This window comes from Vulpes lagopus, chromosome 5 (genome assembly GCF_018345385.1).
Source record: "Vulpes lagopus strain Blue_001 chromosome 5, ASM1834538v1, whole genome shotgun sequence".
In the NCBI taxonomy this organism is placed as follows: domain Eukaryota; kingdom Metazoa; phylum Chordata; class Mammalia; order Carnivora; family Canidae; genus Vulpes; species Vulpes lagopus.
Window position 1 is genome coordinate 48,323,791 of NC_054828.1, and position 21,092 is coordinate 48,344,882.

At 42.2% G+C, this 21,092-nt stretch overlaps 1 protein-coding gene and 1 long non-coding RNA gene across 2 annotated transcripts in view; one reads left to right on the forward strand and one right to left on the reverse strand.

The window, feature by feature from the left end:
• SERTAD2 (SERTA domain containing 2) overlaps nucleotides 1–21,092 on the reverse strand; it is a 114,383-nt gene that overhangs the window by 75,161 nt on the left and 18,130 nt on the right. The gene's annotated exons all lie outside the window — the stretch shown is intronic.
• On the forward strand, nucleotides 6,276–19,705 carry LOC121491158. Its single transcript, XR_005987887.1, has 4 exons — nucleotides 6,276–6,786; nucleotides 15,434–15,565; nucleotides 17,024–17,191; nucleotides 19,510–19,705. It is a non-coding gene; the product is annotated as an uncharacterized LOC121491158 (long non-coding RNA).

Below are 21,092 nucleotides of genomic sequence, written 5' to 3' on the forward strand. Positions count from 1 at the left end.
GGCTCAGCGGTTAAGTGTCTGCCTTCGGCTCAGGGCGTGATCCTGGAGTCCCGGGATCAAGTCCCACGTCAGGCTCCCTGCATGGAGCCTGCTTCTCCCTCTGCCTCTCTCTTTGTGTGTCTCTCATAAATAAATAAAATCTTTAAAAAAAAAAAGAAAGAAAGAAACTGGAAAATAACAATTTAGGTAGCAAAGGCAACTCCCTCTGTTTTACTTATTTTATCATGCTCAAAAGGACAGGAGAGGGGAAACGAATTTTGCACCTTTAGTCCATTTCAGTATTTAAGTATCCCTCCTTAATGACTCAAGAGAGTATTTAATTAAGCGGAGTGTGGTTTTAGTATTAAGAGACCTTTTTCATATAACATTAGTTATATGCAAGTCAACTATTTCATCCGGGCCCAAGTAAAGAAACCGTGATTAGTCCACTGCTGCTAGGGAAAACTGGCTCTCTGGGGAGACGGAATGTCAGTTCACTGCGCACCTTCCTGGGGATTTACAAGAGCAAGTTTGACCAAATGCAATTTCTGCCTTACATGCTATCTTCAAAACTTATCTCCTGCCTTAGATGCAACTCCACCATATGCATGAGCGCTGTATGTGCTACTTCAACAACAGTGAGTAACAGAGGCCAGATAATTACAGAATGCAATTCATGCTCATCTAGGCCATTACTGCGGCTTTACAGTCTCTTACAACCTCTCACAGCATCTGTTCAGTTTCTCCCCCCACTGTCCACAAAGTCCCAAATAGATCCGCACCCCATTTACAGTTAGTGGCTGACAATAACACCTACTTTATAAGATGATGGGGGCTATGGAGTATCAGTTACTTCCATTTACTTCACTTTCAACTCCCTGTCTTGAGGAGTCAGCCCCTCCTCCCATGGACTGGAATCTGGTCTCACTGCGTTCATTACTGAAATGACTCTTTGAAAGCCACTGATGACTTGGATGCCAAGTCCAAGCACGACTTGGTCTTCAACATTCTCTCCCTACAGCAGCGAGTCTCAACCTTGCTACCAACGAGAAGTACAGTACAAAATAAACGCTGATGCCAGGGCCCCACTTGCAGACTCCAATTTAACCGGTCTTGGGTTGGCAGAGGGCTGGGTCCTTGCTTAAAGCTCCCCAAGTGATTCTAATGTGCAGTCAGGGTCAGGAACCACAGCTTTGGATGCCTGGGTGGCTCAGTCAATTAAGCACCTAACTCTTGATTTTGGCTCAGGCCACGATCTCAGGGTCCTGAGATTGAGCCCCTCATAGGGCTCTGTGTTCATCAGGGAGTCTGGGGAGATTCTCTCTCTCTCTCTCTCTCTCTCTCTCTCTCTGTCTCCCTCTGTCCCCCACCCCCTCGCTTGTACTCTCTATATAAATAAATAAAATCTTAAAAAAAAAAAAAAACCATGGCTCTACACTGCCTCTGTTCATCAACTCACCCCTTCCACTTGAAACTACTGGTCACCATGATACCCTGCTCCTCGGGTATTTCGATTTCTATTTCTATTGTTCCTCTTCAATACCCTTGTCTGGAGTATCTTCCTCTGATCCATTTGCTCCGCCAATTGATCATTTTCCTCTCAACCCTTAATTTAAGGTTCCTAATGATCTGAAAGCCTACATCTAATCTTGAACTCAAGCCTCAGCTCCAGACCCTCCCCTCACATAGATATTGTCCCTCTGAATTTAAACTCCACATAGCAAAGCATCATATTGTGCTAGTTGCCACTCTCCATTCTACTAATGGCTATTTCAATCTTTCTGCATTTTTCTCAAACACCTACCACATCTCTCTTTGTTCACAGCAGAAAACCTTGCTCCTACTTCACAGAGAAAACAGAAGCCTTCACACTCTCTTGGCACCACAACCGGTGGTGCACCCTGTCTCTGCCTCCCAATCCCTCTGGGGTTTTTGTTGTCAGCCACCATAGAGACCAGGACCTGTGGATTATTTCCTTTCCCTTTTCTGGATCCTTCCCATCAGCATCTAAGCATACTGAAACCTTCTTCATTTTCACAAAAGAAACTCAGAAGATTGTTCAACTCTACACTGTCTCTTAGGCATCACCATCTCTCTTCTCTTTGCAGTCAAAATTCTTAACAAGTGCCTATATTGACTTTTTCCCCTTCCCGTTCACTGCTCAACTCACTACAAGTTTCCACACCAGCACTCCATCTAACCAGTTCTTGTCACAGTCAGCAAGGGCCTCCTTGTTACTAAGTCCATAGAAACCTTTCTAGAGCTTAGCTTTCCTGAGCTCTGGACAGGACTGTAAACTACTGTACCATATTCTATTGTTTTTAAACGTCCTCTTCCCCTGCCTTCCAAAACACTTCACCTTCATTTCTCTCCACTTCTCTGGTGAGGGTCAAGTATTTCGTAGGATGCTTTCCTCACCTGCTCACTTACGTCCTCTCCCTGTCCACCCTCATCTACTTCCACACACCAACTGTGGGCGGTATCTGCTGACGCCTCCTAAGTATTTCTTCACCCAGATCTTTAATGAGATTTGCACTTACACGCTCAAATGCCTAACTCTACTTCTCCTCTGAGAATTCTGTCTTCTTGGTATTTCGAATTCAACATGTCCAAAACCGAACTCATTCTCTTCTCAAGCCTCCCCTCAGATCAGCCGCTCTTCTTCTTTCTCAGTAGGAGGCATTAGCCTCATCCATTCAGTTTCCCATGTCAAAAACCTGAGCACCATTCTCATCCCCTCCTCTTTCTAAATGCACAGCGTTCGAGCAAGCACCAAGTTTTGCCCATTCCACTCCAACTGCTCCAGTGTATTTCCAGCTGAAATTGTCCTGCTTTGAATTTTACTGGGACAGAATCCTAACTGGCCAGTGTGATCTCTGGTGTAGATCTCATCATGTCACTCTGCTGCTTAAGACTACCCAAGGTGATGCATTTTATATAGAAATGGGAATACACAGACAGGTTTATCAGATGGAACAGAGTTCAGAAACAAACCCAGAAAAATAATTTTGTATGTGATGATGCTTAAAGCAGCATTTAAAATCAGTGGGAGAAGATTCAATTAATGTAGTTGGGATAATTGGCTATTATTTTAGTCAGGAAAAATGAAAGTCGTATCCTTACCTCATGTAATGAACAGAAATAAATTCCAGATAAATTCAAGATCTAAATGTAATAAAAGAAATCATAAAAGAACACGGAAGAAAATATATGAGAATATTTTTACTAATCTGAGGATGATTAAGGCACTTGAATAAAAGACCCACACTCGAAAAGGCTGTATAAGGACCCCGGCTCACCTCCTTAATGTCATCTCTCTCACTGCTCCTACTCCTCCTCTCCAGTCATGAGAACATCATCTTGTTCCAAGGGAAGCACCACACACTCTCTCTCATTTCAGGGGCTTTGCAACATTCTCTTTATCCCTTCTTTCTATTTATTGAACAGCCCATTCTCTTCCCTCTGATTACAAAAGCTGTATTTATCATATCTTAAGTTTGGTTCTATGTCTTTTTTTTCCTTCTGGATTCTATTCCGTTCCATTGATCTGTTAGTTTCTTCCTGTGCCAATGGCATATTTTTTTTTTTTTATCAATGGCAACATTTTTTAATGTACTAATTATGCTAGACTTAAGGTAGAACTATACCCATTAAGATTATTTCTTTCACTATTTCTTTCTTTCTTATTCCTTTTCACTATTCTTCTTATTCAAATATTGAGAAACAGTAGAATCAGCTTATCAAATTCTATTTAAAAATTCCATTAGGACTTTTGGTTGTAATTGCACTGAATCTATAGACCACTTTGGGGAAGACTGGCATCTTCTCATCTAGGAATATGCTTCTTTATATATTCAGTCCTTCAGCAAAATTTTGTTATATGTCTTACAGAATTACCATTTTAAAATCTTTCCTGAATATTACATAGTTCTAATTGCAATGGTGACTGGGGCTTTATTTCACTACATTTTCAAAGTGATCACTGATGATGTACCGGGAAGTTACTGAATTCTGTATATTTTCTTTGCATCTGGCCACCTTACTGTTTTTTTCTCACTAGCTCTAATGGTATTTATTTCTACTAATAGTTATTCTAGGACAGTGAAAGAGTAGTAGATTCCACAGGAAAGAAAAATGACAGGTAGTTGAAGCAGGTCTGTATGCAAGATAATGAGGTCCATATAAGAGGCTGAGTTTAAAGTGATAATGTTATACTTAACCAGAGATATCCTTAAAGTATACAGAACTGGAACAGAGAGGAGATGTGAGGTGAGGGCTGAATAAGAAGTAGGAGTCATGCGCATACAGGTTAAGAGCTGAAAACAGCAATGTTGATGCCAAAATTTGCTACAAAAAATAAAATGAAAAAGACAGTTTTTTTCATTGTGTGGTAGTTTCATATAACAATTACTGAGTACAGACAGATAAAATGTATTTTTCCAAAAAGAATTTCAGAAGACCAAGGGTGGGGTCTCCCAATAGTGGGTCTGACTATTACATTACTACTGTGGGATTCATGTGAAAAAAAATCCTGACGATCAAAAGTAAAGGCAGGAAACGGGTGGCGGGAAAGGGAAATGCTGAACTACAAGGTCATGGTCAGGAAACCAATTTGGCGAGGTATGTGGAAAACCAGCACATATAGAATCAAGTGCCACATACAGTAGTGCACAGTCCAAAGGCAGCTTTGTTTCCCTAACAGGACTCGAGTGGCAAGGGGAAGGCCAGTGCCTGTGATCCATAGTGGGAACCACCTTGAAATTCCCTGTCAAGCTTGTTTTCTTTTAGTCACTCTTACTGCTGAGACAGACTTTCAAATGGAGCTCAGACAAAAGGCTGCCCAGGTCCTAAGAAACGCATTAGTAATAAATGCCTGATGTTTGTCAGCAATGTATACAAAGTCCCCTTTTAATTCATTTCCACTATTTTTTCAAACAAGTCAATGAATAATACTTATAAATCACACAATGAAAGAAAATTAAGATCTACTATGTGCAGCCAAATGGTAATTTTATGGAAGAAAGGTCACTGTGTGTGTGTATACACTCTATGTGTGTGTTCATGTGTGTGTGTGTATTCATCGAAAAAACAGCGGAAGAGCATTTGTCAAATTGTTAAAAGTATCGCTAAATACCGCAATTCAGCATAATTTTTATTTTTTAACTTAATCTTTTCTGCATTTTTACATAGTTTTCTATGATGAATATATGTTGATTTGATAATATAAAAATACAATACCAGGTGTTATAAAAATCAAAGATCCAGATAAAATTTTAATATCAAAGAAAAAAATCACAACTGTAATACAGAATTTCAGATTACTCAGGAAGATAGGAATTCTGATTAAGTCTCCAAATTTTCAGAATATAAGTAAAAAAGGAAGATGTACATCTAAATTTCTGCTCTGGAGAAAGCTAAAATAAAAGGGTCTTTTAAGGGGTAAGTGTGAAATCCATAAAGTCAGGGTAGCAGCATGAAAAGAGAACGTAACTGATGCTCTCATTACATTGTAGACTGGGAAAGAGGTCAGAGAAGATAATCACCTCCAAACTGACCTCTTTAAAAACAGCAAGTCAAGATGGGGTCATACTATTTGGAAAATGAATGCAACATCTCTCTGAACCCAATGAGGTGTACAGGGTTAACTGCAGGAGGGAGCTGCTTCTTGGCACAGTCATGGGGGAAAGGCAAAATGGGTGGCAGCTAACCCTGCCTTCCCCTGAGACAGCTATTTCCTAGGCTGGACTCTCACCTTCCAGCATCCCCAACCAGGCTGCCTTCCAGGTGCCCGGGCCTTCTGGAGAGTCCCTACCAAATCCTATAACCCAGACTCCCACCCTCCCTTCCTCAGGACACGGACTTTTAAAGCTCAAAAGGAAGAGGCTAGGAAAAAGCAGCTAAGTGCACAAATTAAGAGTCCTCTAATTTGAAGCTAGAAGACAGTCTGCCAGAAGATAGCTGCCTAAAGCCAAAAGTAGTTTACTTATGATCAGATGTGAAAAATGGGTATGTTTATTATGCTCAGTTGAACACACACTGGTTTAGTGTCTTCTACAGATGAGGTACTTGCTAGGGGCTGCAAGGGGGATATAAAGAACAATTACCCTCCTAAGGGAGCTAGTGCTGACAGAGGTGTGTGTGGGGCGGGAATAAAGTCGGTCATACAATAATGAGAAGGAATACTGCACAGGGGGTGAGAATGGGCTCTGGAGTGAGAGAACTGAGTCGAAACACATGGTTTCCTACCTGTGTGACCTTGAGCAAGTCACTTAACTTCTCTGTGTCTTAGTCTCTTCATATGTAGAATAATGATAGCAGTGGTATCAACCCACAGGGTTCATGGGAAGGGTAATTAAAACATAAGAGCTAAGAACAGTCCGTGGCACATAATTTTGTGTCCCTATGTAGCAACATGCTAATATTTTCTATCTTGTACCTTATATTTAAAAAGGGGGGTATCATTAGCCCTGTTTGTAGGTGAGGAGACTGAGGGCCAGAGAACCATGTTATTTAGATACAATCGGGAAGGAAGAACCGAGTTATACAAGCCCATTTCTGCCTGAATGCAAAGCTTAGGACTTTTATGACTACTTACTATTACTATGAAACAGTAGCAGTCAATATTTGCTTAGTTCTTACCCTGTACCAATTACTGGATGCAGAATTGCAGCGATTCCCACAAGATACTATTTGACCCCATTTTATGGAGAGAAGAAAGCCTACACTTCGCCCTGCACCCATGCTGGAAATCATTAAGCTGGGAAGCAGCAAAGCCAGGATGGAAGCCTGTGTCTGCCCTCTCCCAGGGTAAGTCAGCCCTGGCCAGCGGTGCTCTACCGGGGGAGCTTTAAAAGCGAGGGACTTCAGAGGGTCCTACCCCTAGAGGTTTCTGGGGTGGGGGGCCGTGGCAGCCAGTGTCCTCACCGGGGGTTCTCAGGAGCCTGCACAAGCATGTTTTGTTGTCGGTCTTAAATGCCAAGGTGAAAAGTTTACACTCAATTCATCTAGAAATGGGGAGTCAATTAAGGTTTTTTCAGTGAGGTTTTTCAGTAAGCGGTGTTTTAGGAAAATTAATCTGGGGGTAATGAATAGGATGGACCAGAGGGGAAAGAAAAGTGTGGCAGAAACCAACTGGCAAGGAGACTATTCTCAGCCACAAAGCTTATTTTAGTCTTAACATAGCTATATATCAGACACACAGAAAATAAGCCCTTGGAAAAAGACCCACCTAAACACAAAATGACTTGCAACTGCAGAAAAATGTATTTTAATATACCAGATCAATATATAATAGCTCAAATAAGAATGAGGTTTATCCTTTTTAAAATTAACAAAAGAAAAATATACAAGCGTATGTACAAAACACCGAATTTTTAAAGGAAACTCTGAGACACAGTAGGTTTGTAAATATGATTGAATTGACCTAGTATATTATGAAGAAAGGAAAAGTGGGATTTTAAAAGAATTTATAGTTTAAAAAAACTAGTGAGATGAACTTTCTGGAAATATTAAAGAAAAGAGAAGATCATGTGTGGGATTTATTTTACATAATAAAGGATATCGGTTATTTAGATAATAAATTCATGAACTTAAGTTATTTTTAATTTATAGTACAGCTATAAATGTATTTATGAGATCCTAATTTTAAGGAAATAGTATTTGTTGTCAATCGGAGATTAAAAAACTAAAATCAGGGGGATTCCTAGGTGGCTCAGTGGTTGAGCATCTGCCTTCGGTCCAGGGCGGGATCCTGGAGACCCGGGATCAAGTCCCACATCGGGTTCCCTGCATGAAGCCTGCTTCTTCCTCTGCCTGTGTCTCTGCCTCTCTCTCTTTCTCTGTGTCTCTCATGAATAAATAAATAAAATCTTAAAAAAAAAAAAACACTAAAATCAAGGCAGCTCAGTCAGTTAAGCTACCGACTCTTGGTTTCTGCTCAGCTCATGACCTCAGGGTTGTGAGATCAAGCCCCACATCAGACTCTGCACTCAGTAGAGAGTCTGCTTAAGGATTCCCTTCCTCTGCCCCTCACTCGCATATTCTCTCTCTCTCTCAAACAAATAAGTCCTTTTTAAAAACCCTAACATCAAAATTGCAGTAAAATAAGAACGTTTTATAGTTTCTAGGTTTATTATCATTAGAGCATTGAACAGATACAGAAAGTACTCATTTTTAGAAAGGAACTGACACAAGCACCATAAAGTTATTATTATACCCTCTGACTAAATAAATCTACTCCCAGGAATCTGTTCGAGGAAAGTAACTGAATAAAAGCAAAATGGCATATGTAGAAGATACACAAGCAGCGTTTTTCTAGTACCTAAAAACAAGGAATAATCTAACGATCCAGAATTAAAGAATGCTTGATAAATTATGATTTATAAATCTAACAAAACTTGTATAATGCTAAATTTCTATAATAAAAATGACATAGAGATACAGGAAAATGATTGTTATATTTTAAGTGCATATTGCAGACAACATCATGGCATGAATTTTACTTATCCTTATATAAATAGTATACTTGGAATAAGGCAAATGTCAAAAATATAAACAGTAGTTCAATGGCTTTGATTAGGTGTCTTTCCTAAAATAAAAACTTTAAATATTGTTATATTGTCTTTATACCAATTTTTAAATTTCTTTAAGGTGGAAGAAACTTCCTAAGGCAAGGCCACCTCCCATCCTCATCCCATATCATAACCTCTCTCATGGATGGTTTTTGCCTAATTAGTCTCATTTGTAAGACAGCAGTAACAACAGCCTTTCTTCTCATTCTTAATATTTATATTAACTGGAAATAACATAAATCATGATCCCTTCTCAAGATTCTGAGTCCAGGGCAAATCCAGGCAAATCCAGGAAAGGTGTCCCCACACCCACATGCCTTCCTGAATTTTTGGATAGCACAGCTCAGCAGCCACACGGGTTGGCTTGCAACAAAACCCTTCCTATTTCTAAATAAAGTATTTCTCTGTGCTCATAAGTGGAAATGCACTCAGATTCTCCCAGAGTTCATTTTATCTGGGCCATTAGATAAAGAATGCCTGACAAAGGGAGAATGAGATTCAGGGAAGTGAGAGCTGCAGATGGTTTTCCAGAGAAGTCTGTCTACTGCCAGGTTTTTAGAAATAATTTGGGGGTGGTTGGGGGGAATCAGCAGTTATAAGCAGGTTGCAATAGGAACACCTTATCTTAAACAATTTTTCTAATGTTCTACGCTCAATTTCAGAGAAAAAGTCTTGGGGAAAAAGAGGTAGTTTTCAAAAAATTTTTTTCCAGCTTTTTTTTCTGCACCCTTGCATTATGAGAAATAACCCAAATCGTGGTTTGAAATGGGCCAACACAGATCTTGCAGAATAACATGTAGACATCGGGCAACCACAGGTCAAGCAAAAGAACTGAATTTCCTCTCCCCTGATCCAGTTGCCTCCCCTCCCGTTTCCTGTTCTCTCCAGTCACCCCACCATCACTGTCCACTGCCCATGTACTGTTCCCTCACTCCTTCACGCAGCCTCTATGTCTTCAGAAAAGACAGTACATCCATGAAAATGCACCTGCTTCCAGTCCTCTATCCTGAGTACCATCAGGAAGATTCGCCTTCTTCTTCTTTAAAAGGCAGCTCTCTCCACATTAGCCTCTGCTTCAAAACACCCATTAACTGGCCAGATACCTCAGCATAAACCTCAACTCTCTCCCTAGCTGGCCCATCCAGTGTTCCTATGTACACCTCGGGCTTTTCCATCTCTGCATCTCTGCTGACAACATTCCCTCTCTCTGGAATGCCTTTCCTTCTCCATCCTCATGATCCAGAACTCTACCCATCCTTTAAGATTCAAGTCAAAAAGCACTTCCTCTGAAAAGCATTCCATGCTAGCACGTATGAGTGCTTCCTTCCGCTGAACTGTCATCCTAATCTCTGCCTCTATTATGGCATTCATGACATCTCAGAAATTTTATGGTTACTTGTGAATAAACTTATTTCTTCACCATAAAAGCGGTGACAATAGCCTCTTCTACGCCCCTCACGACCATAGACTCAGCAAAGGGCTAAGTTTTGGTGAAGTTAAGAGTGTATGTCCATACTCACATGTGCATGAGTGCATGCCCATGCACATGTGTACGTAAGAAGACCTCACTTGTTTAGGACTTGGAATGGGCAGGTGTCCAGGCTAACCTCTACAAGTATACTTAACCCACACATAGCTCGAGTGCCTCCAAGCCCTGGCTGCACATCATTTCCCTGAGGTGCTGTTGGGTCTCACCCCTGAAGAGATTCGGATTTGAGGGACTGGGGCAAGACCCAAGCATGGGTACTTTGCAGACGGCTCTGTGCCTGAATGTGCAGCGGGAGGGCAGAAAAGGTCTTAACAACCTCAACCTGAGGGTGGGGTCCTGGCAACAACATGTATGTGGCTCAACAGGGAGGAGAAAAATGATTTCTCCCCCTTTTCTGGGGGAAGAAGGCACCCAATCCCATTTCTTAGTCTTCCTCTCCCCATTGCACAGAACCTCATGATGCTCTAAATCCCCTGCATTTCCCACCTTCACCTGCCCCTTTCCCTAGAATCTCTCTGCCAAAAGTTCCCTCCTATCCTACCACTCCTGAAACGTCAGTTCCTCTAGAGAGCAGAGTTCAATTAGATATTTGCAATAAAACATGGTCATAAAGAAAATGTATGCTAGAGGGATCATTAATGAACCTTTCAATTTTTTGCATTACATGGTAAGAGCTACTATCTCCTGAGAGCTTACTACATCCTAAGCATGGGCCCATGTCCGGTGTACGTACACAAGTCTTAATTTAATCCTAGAGTGACCTTGAGAGGGAGTTATAATTATCCTCATTCACAGAAGACAAAATAGACTTGGCAGGTGAAGGAGAGCCACCTGCCCAAAGATTCCACAGCTGGGACGTGATTTCAAGTCTGAAGCATCAGACTCCAAACTCATGCTCTTATCTTCCCTGCTACATGTTAAAGAAGACTCTTGCTCCCCCCGCCCCCTCCCCACACACACTTGTTAACTGTGTTCAGTGGCACTTGACGAGGATGAGTAAGAAGAACTCTGGTAGCAAGGCAAGAAGGCAGGAAACTGCCACAGTGTGACCAGACTGGTTCTGTTCCTGGCCTCCACCCCCCTGGCCACTGTTTCCATAATCTTCCCTCCTTCCTCTACTCTGACCCTCAGATTCTATGAGCACAGATAATGCCTCCCGTGGCAGCAGCATCTGGGTCTGGTTAAAAGGGGAAAACTGGGGCAAGAGCAACAGCCATTTGTGTATAGGGTTGCTTATAATTAGACTGCCCTATTTGAAATGCATCAGTAAAAGTGCAATTAGTAGTTTCATTTCTTAGATTTCTGTTATATCTCACTTTGTGAAAGACTTGGGTTAAGACCTAAATCTTAGAAATAATATCCTGGGAGGAGTTAAGGAGAAAAATATGTACTGAATGTGGGTCCTGGTTGTGAAACAACAAGGCCTATATTATCCAAAAATGTTTTTATTTATCTAGGGACACTAACCCTTAGCAAAGGTAAATATCACTTCAAAAGAAAAAAAAAAAAGATTAGCCCGGACAAACTATAAAAAGAGCCTTAATTTATTTTCTAACATCCTTCACTCTGTTGGCAGAGATTCTCAGCCACTTTCGTGAAGACTTCACATGTCCACTTAAATCAGAGCTTGTTCTACGGGCATATCCTCCAGGGTCCAGCAATCTTTGTCTAATCTGTTGCAACCAAGCTGGGATAATGCTCTTCTCTCAGGGCGCACACTCTTGCACACACAAACCCAGAGTGTGTGAACCTCTGCCAAGGAACGAGAGGAAAGTCCTGTTGGAAGACCAGGCACATCTGCAGCCCAGCTCCACCGCTCCGCAGTCATCCTGACAACTGAGAACCGGAGAATAAACACTCCTCTGGGCTTATGGCGCGGGGATGGAGGTTGAAGGCCATGATTAGTAGCCGAGAATTCACACCTCAACGGACTCGGTTCCTAACAGACAAAACTGAAATGATTTAGGTCTTTGTGGTTTTCTAAATGTCCTCATTCCAAGGCTCAGAACATAAGGAAGCACAGTAGATGGTGCTCATGTACATACAGAACACTGACCGATGGTCCTGATCAAAAGTGGGAGAGCCTGAGCTCGGCCTGCAGCAGGAGGGCCAAAGAGGTAAACACAAAAGAGTCCGCAGCTTGGTAACTGTCTCGAATTCCTTACAATTCATCTAGCTTCATGGGAAAAGCAAATCCTAGGAGTCACGCAATCTAGACTAGTCTCTGCTTTGGTACAGTTAGTTACTGATCTTTTCTGTGCCTCGGTTTTCTTACCTATGAAATACAAATCTTAGGACCTCGGTGGGCTTAGTTCAGTGTCACAGAGATAAAATTTGGCCACTTATAACACACGACCATAAGTAAGAAAATCCAGTAATGCTGAAATCTCATTACTATTTCTTCTTTCATTTGTAGTCACCAGAGTTTTATGATTTAATAACAGCAGAAAGAGTCAGAAATGGTTTTAGTCTCCATTTAAGTCCTCACTCAAGTCACTTTTCACTCTGTTCCCCTTCCAGAAAATAAGGATATAGGAACAGCTTCTACAGAAAGGTTCCTAAGTCTCAAATAACTAAGTACTACATGAAGTTTTGAATTTAAAAAGTTCCTGGTCATAATTTTTACTGCCTTCGCCACGTCAGTAATGAGGAGGAGGAAAACGCACCTGAAGTATTTGAATTCCTACCTCAACTTGTGATAGAACCAAAGGAACCACAGCCCAAAAAGCAGAAGAGGTTGGACAAATACATCCCGCATCCAGTATAAAGAGGGGAACGCTGGAGGGTGGCTCCTCCCTTCTCAACACCCCATCTTGCTAAACCAGAGACTAGCAATACTAGCAAAAGTCAGAGAACTGGACTTGTAAATAACAAAAACAGAGAAAAGTGCATAAATACAGATGGACCGAGTTGCACATTATAGAGCGACATCCCCACCCAGGTCAAGAAATAGAATATCGCCAGCATCCCAGAGGCACCTCCCCACTAGACACCCCTCCTCGACCCCCACTAACATGTATGGATCCTGGTGTATCCTGGTGCACAAGAGCTGTGCCTTCTCTAGGGCAGCAGTCGTCAAGCATAGTCCAATGAACACCTGGAGTGGAGAAGGGGTCCCAGGATCCCAGACCCCTTCACTACTGAAAAACTGGAAAACTGAGGGGGCATCTGGGTGGCTCAATCGGTTAAGCGTCTGCCTTGCACTCAGGTCATGATCTTAGAATCCTGGGATCAAGCCCCATGTCAGGCTCCCTGCTCAGCAGGGGGTCTGCTTCTCCCTCTCCCTGCAGCCCCTCCCCCGAAGCTCGTGCCTGCCCCCCCACCCCCACTCCCAGTCCTATCAAATAAATAAATAAAATCTTAAAAAAAAAAACATTGGAAAACTGGGATGGGTTCAAATGACATGAACAAAGGCAGGAGTACCAAACTGCACAAGCAATCACTGCGTTCCTCACCTCCGCACACTAAGGAAAACATGCCAGCTTCGCGTTAAAACGGAGCAGTAAAAATATTAATTTTGTTCCATCTCTACCCTTGAGAACATGTCTTTTTAATATTCTGTGACAAAACGGGAGAGTACACATAAAGCACTTCTGCTGCATACCAAGGTTCGAAGGTTGCCTGGAGAAAGACACTTGGGCAATTGTTTGCCTTTGAGCTGACGGTGGCTGCTTTTTTCACGGGACACCATTTTTACTGAAGGAATGACAGCCAGACGAACTCTGGTTACTGAGACTTGAGTATCTGGCAGACAAGGAAGCCTATCACTTCAGAAAAACAACTGACAGTTTTGGTGCCAGTGATAAAATTCGGGCTTTCAAGTGAAAATCGGAATTTTGGAAAACTTGTATCTGCCACTAGGGTGCTTGACAGCTTCCCAATACTTAAACACTCTTCTGATGAGATCAGTAGTGGAGTTAAAGAATGTGACATCTTAATGTTGTACAATGAAACGTGTCAACAATGAAAAGATCCGCATAATTCAGTAAACTAGTATTTTCCAAATAATTGGATGTTTGGTGTTACAAAATCATGCATGAGTAAAAACCTATGCAACGTGCAAGATGAACTAAGATATTTTAATTAATATATAACTACAAACTCATTGACATGGTTTCAGGTTTCATACTGCTACCGAGTTTTAAGAAACTACCATTTGTGGGGCACCTGGGTGGCTCAGTGGTTGAGCATCTGCCTTCGGCTCAGGTCATGATCCTGGGGTCCTGGGGTCAAGTCTCACGTCAGGCTCCCCAGAGGGACCCTGCTTCTCTCCCTGCCTGTGTCTCTGCCCCTCTCTCTGTGTCTCTCATGAATCAATATTTTAAATATAAAAAATATTATAAATTATAAGATTTATATATAAATTATAAAAATATCATAAATATAAAAAATATAATTTTTTTAAAAAGACAGAAAAACTACCATTTGTAGTTTTAGTTGGACATCAAAGAAGAATATAATTGTTCGAAAAGGTTATTAAAATACTCCTCCTTTGTCAACTACATACCTGTGCAAGGCCACATTTTCTTCACTTCAACCAAAACAACATACCACAACAGATGAATGCAAAGGTGCAGATTAAGGACCCAGTTGTCTTCTATTAAGCTAGACATTAAGTAGATTTGCACAACTATAAAACGATGCCACTCTTCTCACTAATTTTTGGTTTGTTTTGGTAAAATTTAGTTATCTTTCATATAAAATGTTACTTATGTCAACACATAATAGGTTTTCAATGAGTAAACAAATATTTTTTAAATTTCCCTGTTTTCTAATAAGGCAGATGATACCATTAGCTATAATCCACATAAACAAAAGTTCTTTGAGGTCCTCCATAATTCGTAAAAGTATTAAGTGAGATCAAAAGGTTTGAAGAACTGCTGCTTGAAGGTATAATCTGGGAGTGAAACTGCTAGGTCACAGGATATCTTATCTTCAGCTTCGCTAGATACCACCAGACTTATTCCTAACACAGTTGTACCAGTTTACACTCCCACGACAGTTCTTTGTATTCTGAATATGAGTCCTTCGTTGTTGCTGTCCTAAATGCTTTTCCCAATCTGTTTGTCCCATCTTTGTAGTGAACGGAAGTTAATCAATCGTAGTCAAATTTATCACTCTTTTCCTTTATGGTCAGTACATTTTGTGTTTTGTTTATGAAATCTCTCCATATTCCTGACTCTATATTCTCCAATATGCTCTTCTAAACGTTTCACCGCTTTGCATTTCGCAAGTGAGACTCATGGCACTGCATGCTTATCGGTTTAGGACCTCTATGAGCTCTACTAGGCCTCTCTGCATTTCCATGTCTCATTCAGGAGTCATTCCATACCTTGGCTTTTCAACTGGCTCTTGGGTAAGTAAATATATCCTCCGTCTCTTTATAATGTTACAGTGATCAGCAAAGCTGCCCTTCACGCTGCCACAACGAGGTTTTCAAGAAAGTCGTGTTGATGTTTTAAGAGAGAATTGAAAGCACTTTGGGAAATTTTCTAGGTCTACAGATTTCAGTATTTCTCAGCAAAAGGTAAATCTAAAACAGAGTGAAGTGCATGCTTGCATACAGTGCTGGTTTCGTTCACTTTAATTGACAGAGGTCTGGGTAGTGGCTCCAGGATTCTTCAGTAGGAAAAGCACCATCATATTCACCATGGGAATTGGGAAGGGCTTTCATGTCACATATTTGTCACCCTGAGACTCCAGCATCTTTTTAAAATGTAAGTTATTTCTTCAACAAGACTCAATAAATATTCATGCCCAAGTATCTGTTTTCATATGAACTGTCTGCTACTTTTAACGTCTAGCATAGTATTTTTTCAAACTAGAGATCATTATCCACTAATGAGTCATGAAATCAATTAGGTAAATTAAAATCAGTATTTGTTTAATGAACTACAATAGAATGTAATAGGAAATATCAAAATGCCTTAAATCATAGCGAAGGTGAATACTGCTTCATGAAAAATAAATATTTAACGTGTGTCTAATGTGCATCTCAATGTAAAATGTATTTTTTACCATGAGTTTCTGTCAAAATCCTCGAAAGGCATTAGCCTGGCATGTTGTAGTGAGCACACATGCTACAGAATTTTCTTCCCAACGATCATCTCTTATCCACGGAAATACCCATCCACCCACCCACTTCTAGTTGTGTGGGTAAACACATGCGTCGCCATGTTCCTACATGACCCCCAGCCCTGATCCTTGCTGAGTGTTCCAGGAATGGACACATGATCTATATTGATCTGATGAGTTCCCCGACTATGATTTTTTTTTTTAAGTTGGCCTCCAGGGAACTTTCTGGTGACAGAAGCTAAAAAATAAACTGCTGGTGGCCATGCTTCCAACTCTGTGGGGAAATGGTCTGCCAGGAGAAGGAATGAAACAAATGTGCAGAAAGAGGTGAAAGGAGAACTCTGACCACGTTCAGGCCAACTGCAATCCTACACTTCACATGCGTACCACAGTTGGGTGACCCAAGCCTTTCTTAGATTCTGTAAGTCAAGTCTCTATTTTCAAAGTTACTTTGATAGGTTTCTGACACTTTCAATCAAGCAGGCAGACGTGCAGTGCCTGTTTTTCTCCTCAAGTCTTGGGGCCTGAAGTGATGAATTGAAAATTTAATCCCAATGAATGACGACTTGGGTTCTTGCCCTAAAAATCTATGGAACTCCCCTTCCCCCCCGCTCCACCATTTATCATCTAAGACGGAAAACTAGCACAACTCAGAAGGAGGCTACAAATATGAAAAAGGCTGTTATTGAAGTTCAACTTTGGTCTTCACTACCAAAATGAAATAAAGAACATTTGGGGAGAGACACGGTAAATGGAGGTAGGACCCTCAAAGCCTCTTAAGCAAAGTTCACATCTGCACCATTTATAATATTTTGCCTCTGCCTTGGGCCTGATCTGAAGCCGGTAGCATTACAGTAGAAAGGTACTGCACAGGCCTCAGTCAATGGGATATCTGTTTATTTTTTAAAAGCCAATCCAAAAATCATTCCATCAAGTTCTGAGGCCCTGGAGACTTGAGGGAGGGCAGCACTGCCTGATTACAACCAAGTACTGCTGAGTGCGATTCAAGGACTTGGAGGCAGAAACGTGAGAGAATGGAGAGAGACTGGCTGAAGAGCAAAACCTGGAGCTCACAGAGGTGAGTACGAGCCAAGTCAAGAGACGGGGAAATTGAACACAGCTTTTAAATTAAAGAGAAACGCCTCTTCCTCTAAGAATGTAACATAGCTTCCTCCTGTATGTGCTTTACTGGAGGCTAGTTTGCCCTCGAAATTTATAATCCAGCTGCCTTTGTGTGTGTACCTGAACATTTCATGCACAATACTGCACAAACTGACCCACTTACACAATGCAGTTTGTTCAGCTTTGGAAACAGCTACTGAGAAAGACAAGTTTAATTCTGGTGCTAGGAAGGTCTATAAAGGCATTCCATGAGTGTTTTTGTTGGCAAAGTAATCTCTTATATAATGGGACTTGTAATTATTCTGATCATTTTCTGCATTCCCTATCAATTCAGCTTGACTTGGAGACTGCCCAAATCATGAGAGGCTTCAAAAAGGTTCTCCAGGTTTTCAGCTGAAGAGCACTCATGGAGGGCTAGCAAGTGTGTGACATGCTTGCCATCAGCTCCTTGAAAATGTATGCCAAGGAATTAAAAGTAATCAGCAGAGCTTTTATAACAGGGTACAATAATATATGATGTTCTCAGTCAAAACTTGTAGGGACAACACCCAAAGAAAAATCTGATGCTAACAATTTCATTTGCCTTTTTTTTTTTTTCGGTCCAGATTATTTTATTTACTCACTTGAGAGAGGGAGAGTGTACACGAGCGAGAACAAGAGCAGGGGGGGAGCGGGAGAGAGAGAAGCAGACTCTCTGCTGAGCAGGGAAGCAGGGAGCCCAACGCGGGGCTCGATCCCAGGACCCCAGGATCGTGACGTGAGCTGAAGGCAGACACTTAACTGACTGAGCCACCCAGGTGCCTCTCGTTTGCTTTCAATTTACTTTTATTTTTTTAAAGATGTTATTTATTTATTCATGGGAGACACAGAGACACAAGCAGAGGGAGAAGCAGGGTCCCTTTGGGGAGCCTGATGCAGGACTCGATCCCAGGACCCCAGGATCACATCCTGAGCCGAAGGCAGATGCTCAACCACTGAGCCACCCAGGCGTCCCTTCAATTTACTTTTAATCTTTATACCTCAGTTTCTCAGGGAGGAGCAGCATTTTTCTGAAACGTTCCAAAGTGGTCGCAATTGTCATTTCTTCATACAGATAGAAGGTTTTATAACAAAGAGCTTCTTCATAAATGTTTCCAGAAGGCCGAGGTCAAATCTGAGTTATCCATGAATTGATCTATGACAGTTCTGGTCTTTCAAATGTCTGAACACTGAGCACTGGGTGCGCCTTAGCTTGAATGAAGTCTCCCCCGTTGGTTCCCAACGGAAAACTGGGTCCAGCACTGGGCTCTGCACAGGGCAGGCACTCAGAAATGTCTACTGGAAGCTCCTGTCAAATTAGCTCCTGGGATGGCAATTGTAGCCTCTGTGTAGGGACGTAGACTTTTATTTATTTATTCATTTTTGGGAGAGAGAGGGAAAAAGGGAGGGGGGCAGAAGGAGAGGGAGAGAGTGAATCTTAAGCAGGCTCCACGCCCAGCGCAGAGCCCAACATAGGGCTTGATCTCACAATCTTGAGATCCTGACCTGAGCCAAAATCAAGAGTTGGTGCTTAACCGACTAAGCCACCTAGGCACTCCTGGGAGATATACTTTTTAAAAGAAAGAGCACACTCATCTGGGTCTGGGGAATGAGCCCTAAGTCTTATTTCTTGCAATTAAATGAAGTTTCACTCTCCTAATGGAAGAGCTTTACTGTAGATTAAAAAAAAAAAAAAAAGTATATTAAAACTGAACGGTCCCTAAGGTTCATTCTGCACTACCATTCTGCTTCTAAGTAAGAAATAACAAGACTGCTCTTTTTTTTTTTTTTATTGGAGTATTAACTTCAAAGTCAATCAAGAAGCTGCCCTTTGATAATATATGTGCTCTTACCCTGAACATGACCTGGTCAGCTGTCCGGATTTGCTGGCTGGGGTTTTCTGGGGAGATACGAGCCTGAGAGGTGGGGAAGACTGCGAAGCTGGATGTCATCAAAAGTGCTTTGCTCCTGGGACGCCTGGGTGGCTCAGCGGTTGGGTGTCTGCCTTCGGTCCAGAGCGTGATCCTGGAGTCCCTGGATCGAGTCCCACATCGGATTCCCTGCATGCACTCTGCTTCTCCCTCTGCCTATGTCTCCGTGTCTCTCTCTCTCTGTCTCTCATGAATAAATAAAATCTTAAAAAAAAAAAAAAGATTAACTCTACAAAAGTGCTTGCTCCTGGCTTGGCGGAGGGAACACTGGGGCAGGAGGTCAAAAGCCAGGGATCCCAGTCCGTGCTCTCCTGCTTACTCCTAGGTACCCTGGACAAGCCATAAACGTCCAGAATTCTCCTTATGCATAAGAGCGGAGAGCACGACCCCACGAGGTAGCAGTGGCCGTGGCTATGGGAGAGGGTAATGCCCCTGGAGCGCCTCCAAACCATGATGCACCATGCACCTCGACCTGGTGTCATGATTTGTAAGACGTCTGCCAAATTACCGTTTTTCAACAAACTCTGAACAGTTAAAAATAAAAAGCTAATGCTTCTATGAAGGGTTAAAAGTAAAATTCCCCCTTTGTTTCCTGCTCACATCAGAACCCCCCCTACCCCCTGGGGAACAGAAGCCAAGACCCTTACCCAGGAGTCCCGGCCCAAGGCCCACAGGCTGAGCTCCTCACGCCCGCCCCTACCTCTACCGGCGGCGTCTAGTCCATGAGGACCCCCACCTGGGCTGCAGGAGAGGCTGAGAGCCTGGGGCACGGCTCCCTAACCTGCAGGGCGGCAGAGCCGGGCCGGTCCTGCAGGCCGGGGGCTTCCCCAGGCTTCCCGCTGCCCGGCCGCTGGGGGCAGCGGTGACTCCAGGTGTCCCACGTTGCTGCCCAGCAGGACTGAGGGGCTCCGACTGGAGGCCGGGACTGACCCCTTATTCCTGGTCACCCACAGGTCGAAGGGAAGGACAGTGAAAGCGTAGTCACCTGCTTTCTCTCTTTTATGTACTTGGTCTCTATTCCTCCGGCCCGCTGGGACTGTAAAAGCCGGCAGTATCATCTTTTAAAGGCAAAAACAATTTTTTCCCCACTCGATGAAATAATAAATAAAATGCAAAATAAACAGCTCTTTTGGTTCATGTTAAGTCATGCAATAAAATACATTTCTTTTCACCCCAAATGCACTTTTTTTTCCCTTGGGTATATATTTCAGTGAGCTCCTGTACAGATGCTAGCTTATCGAGGTTGCCAACATAGTTGACTTCTGATTATCATAGCTTCATTTAAAATTCATTTTTGAGTGCCTACTGTGTTCCAAAGTGCAGCGCTAGATAGCAGCCTTTTAAAAAATTGTATTTGCCTTTTGGATACATGGAGTTTTAACTGTTTTTCTGTCAAGGCTAAGGTAAAATCAAAATCAGTTTGCATTCCCTAAACATACACCTCAAAATCAGGGTGGCTGGCTCAGGTTAGGGCAGTCAGCGGAGAAGTTGAAGTACAAGTAATTTCTTGTGGATAATCTACACATATTTAAAACCCTCCCTGCCTAGTCCTAATGTCACAGTGAAAAACCATCTCAGAGTCACAAACAGAAAACCAAGGGTTATCCACAAACCTAAAGTAGTCCAGGGACGCCTGGGTGGCTGAGGGGCTGAGCATCTGCCTTTGGCTCAGGTCATGAGCCCCCCCGGGGGGCATCCTGGGATCGAGTTCTGCATCAGGCTTCCCACAGGGAGCCTGCTTCTTCTTCTGCCTGGGTCCCTGCCTCTCTCACTGTCTCTTATGAATAAATAAATAAAATCTTAAAAAAAAAAGTCCAAAGCCATATATGCAACTAACTATAAATCATGGAAGGTAAAACTCTTCTTTTTCACTTTTTGCAGCTGCCTGAAAATATACTAGAAGTGGCC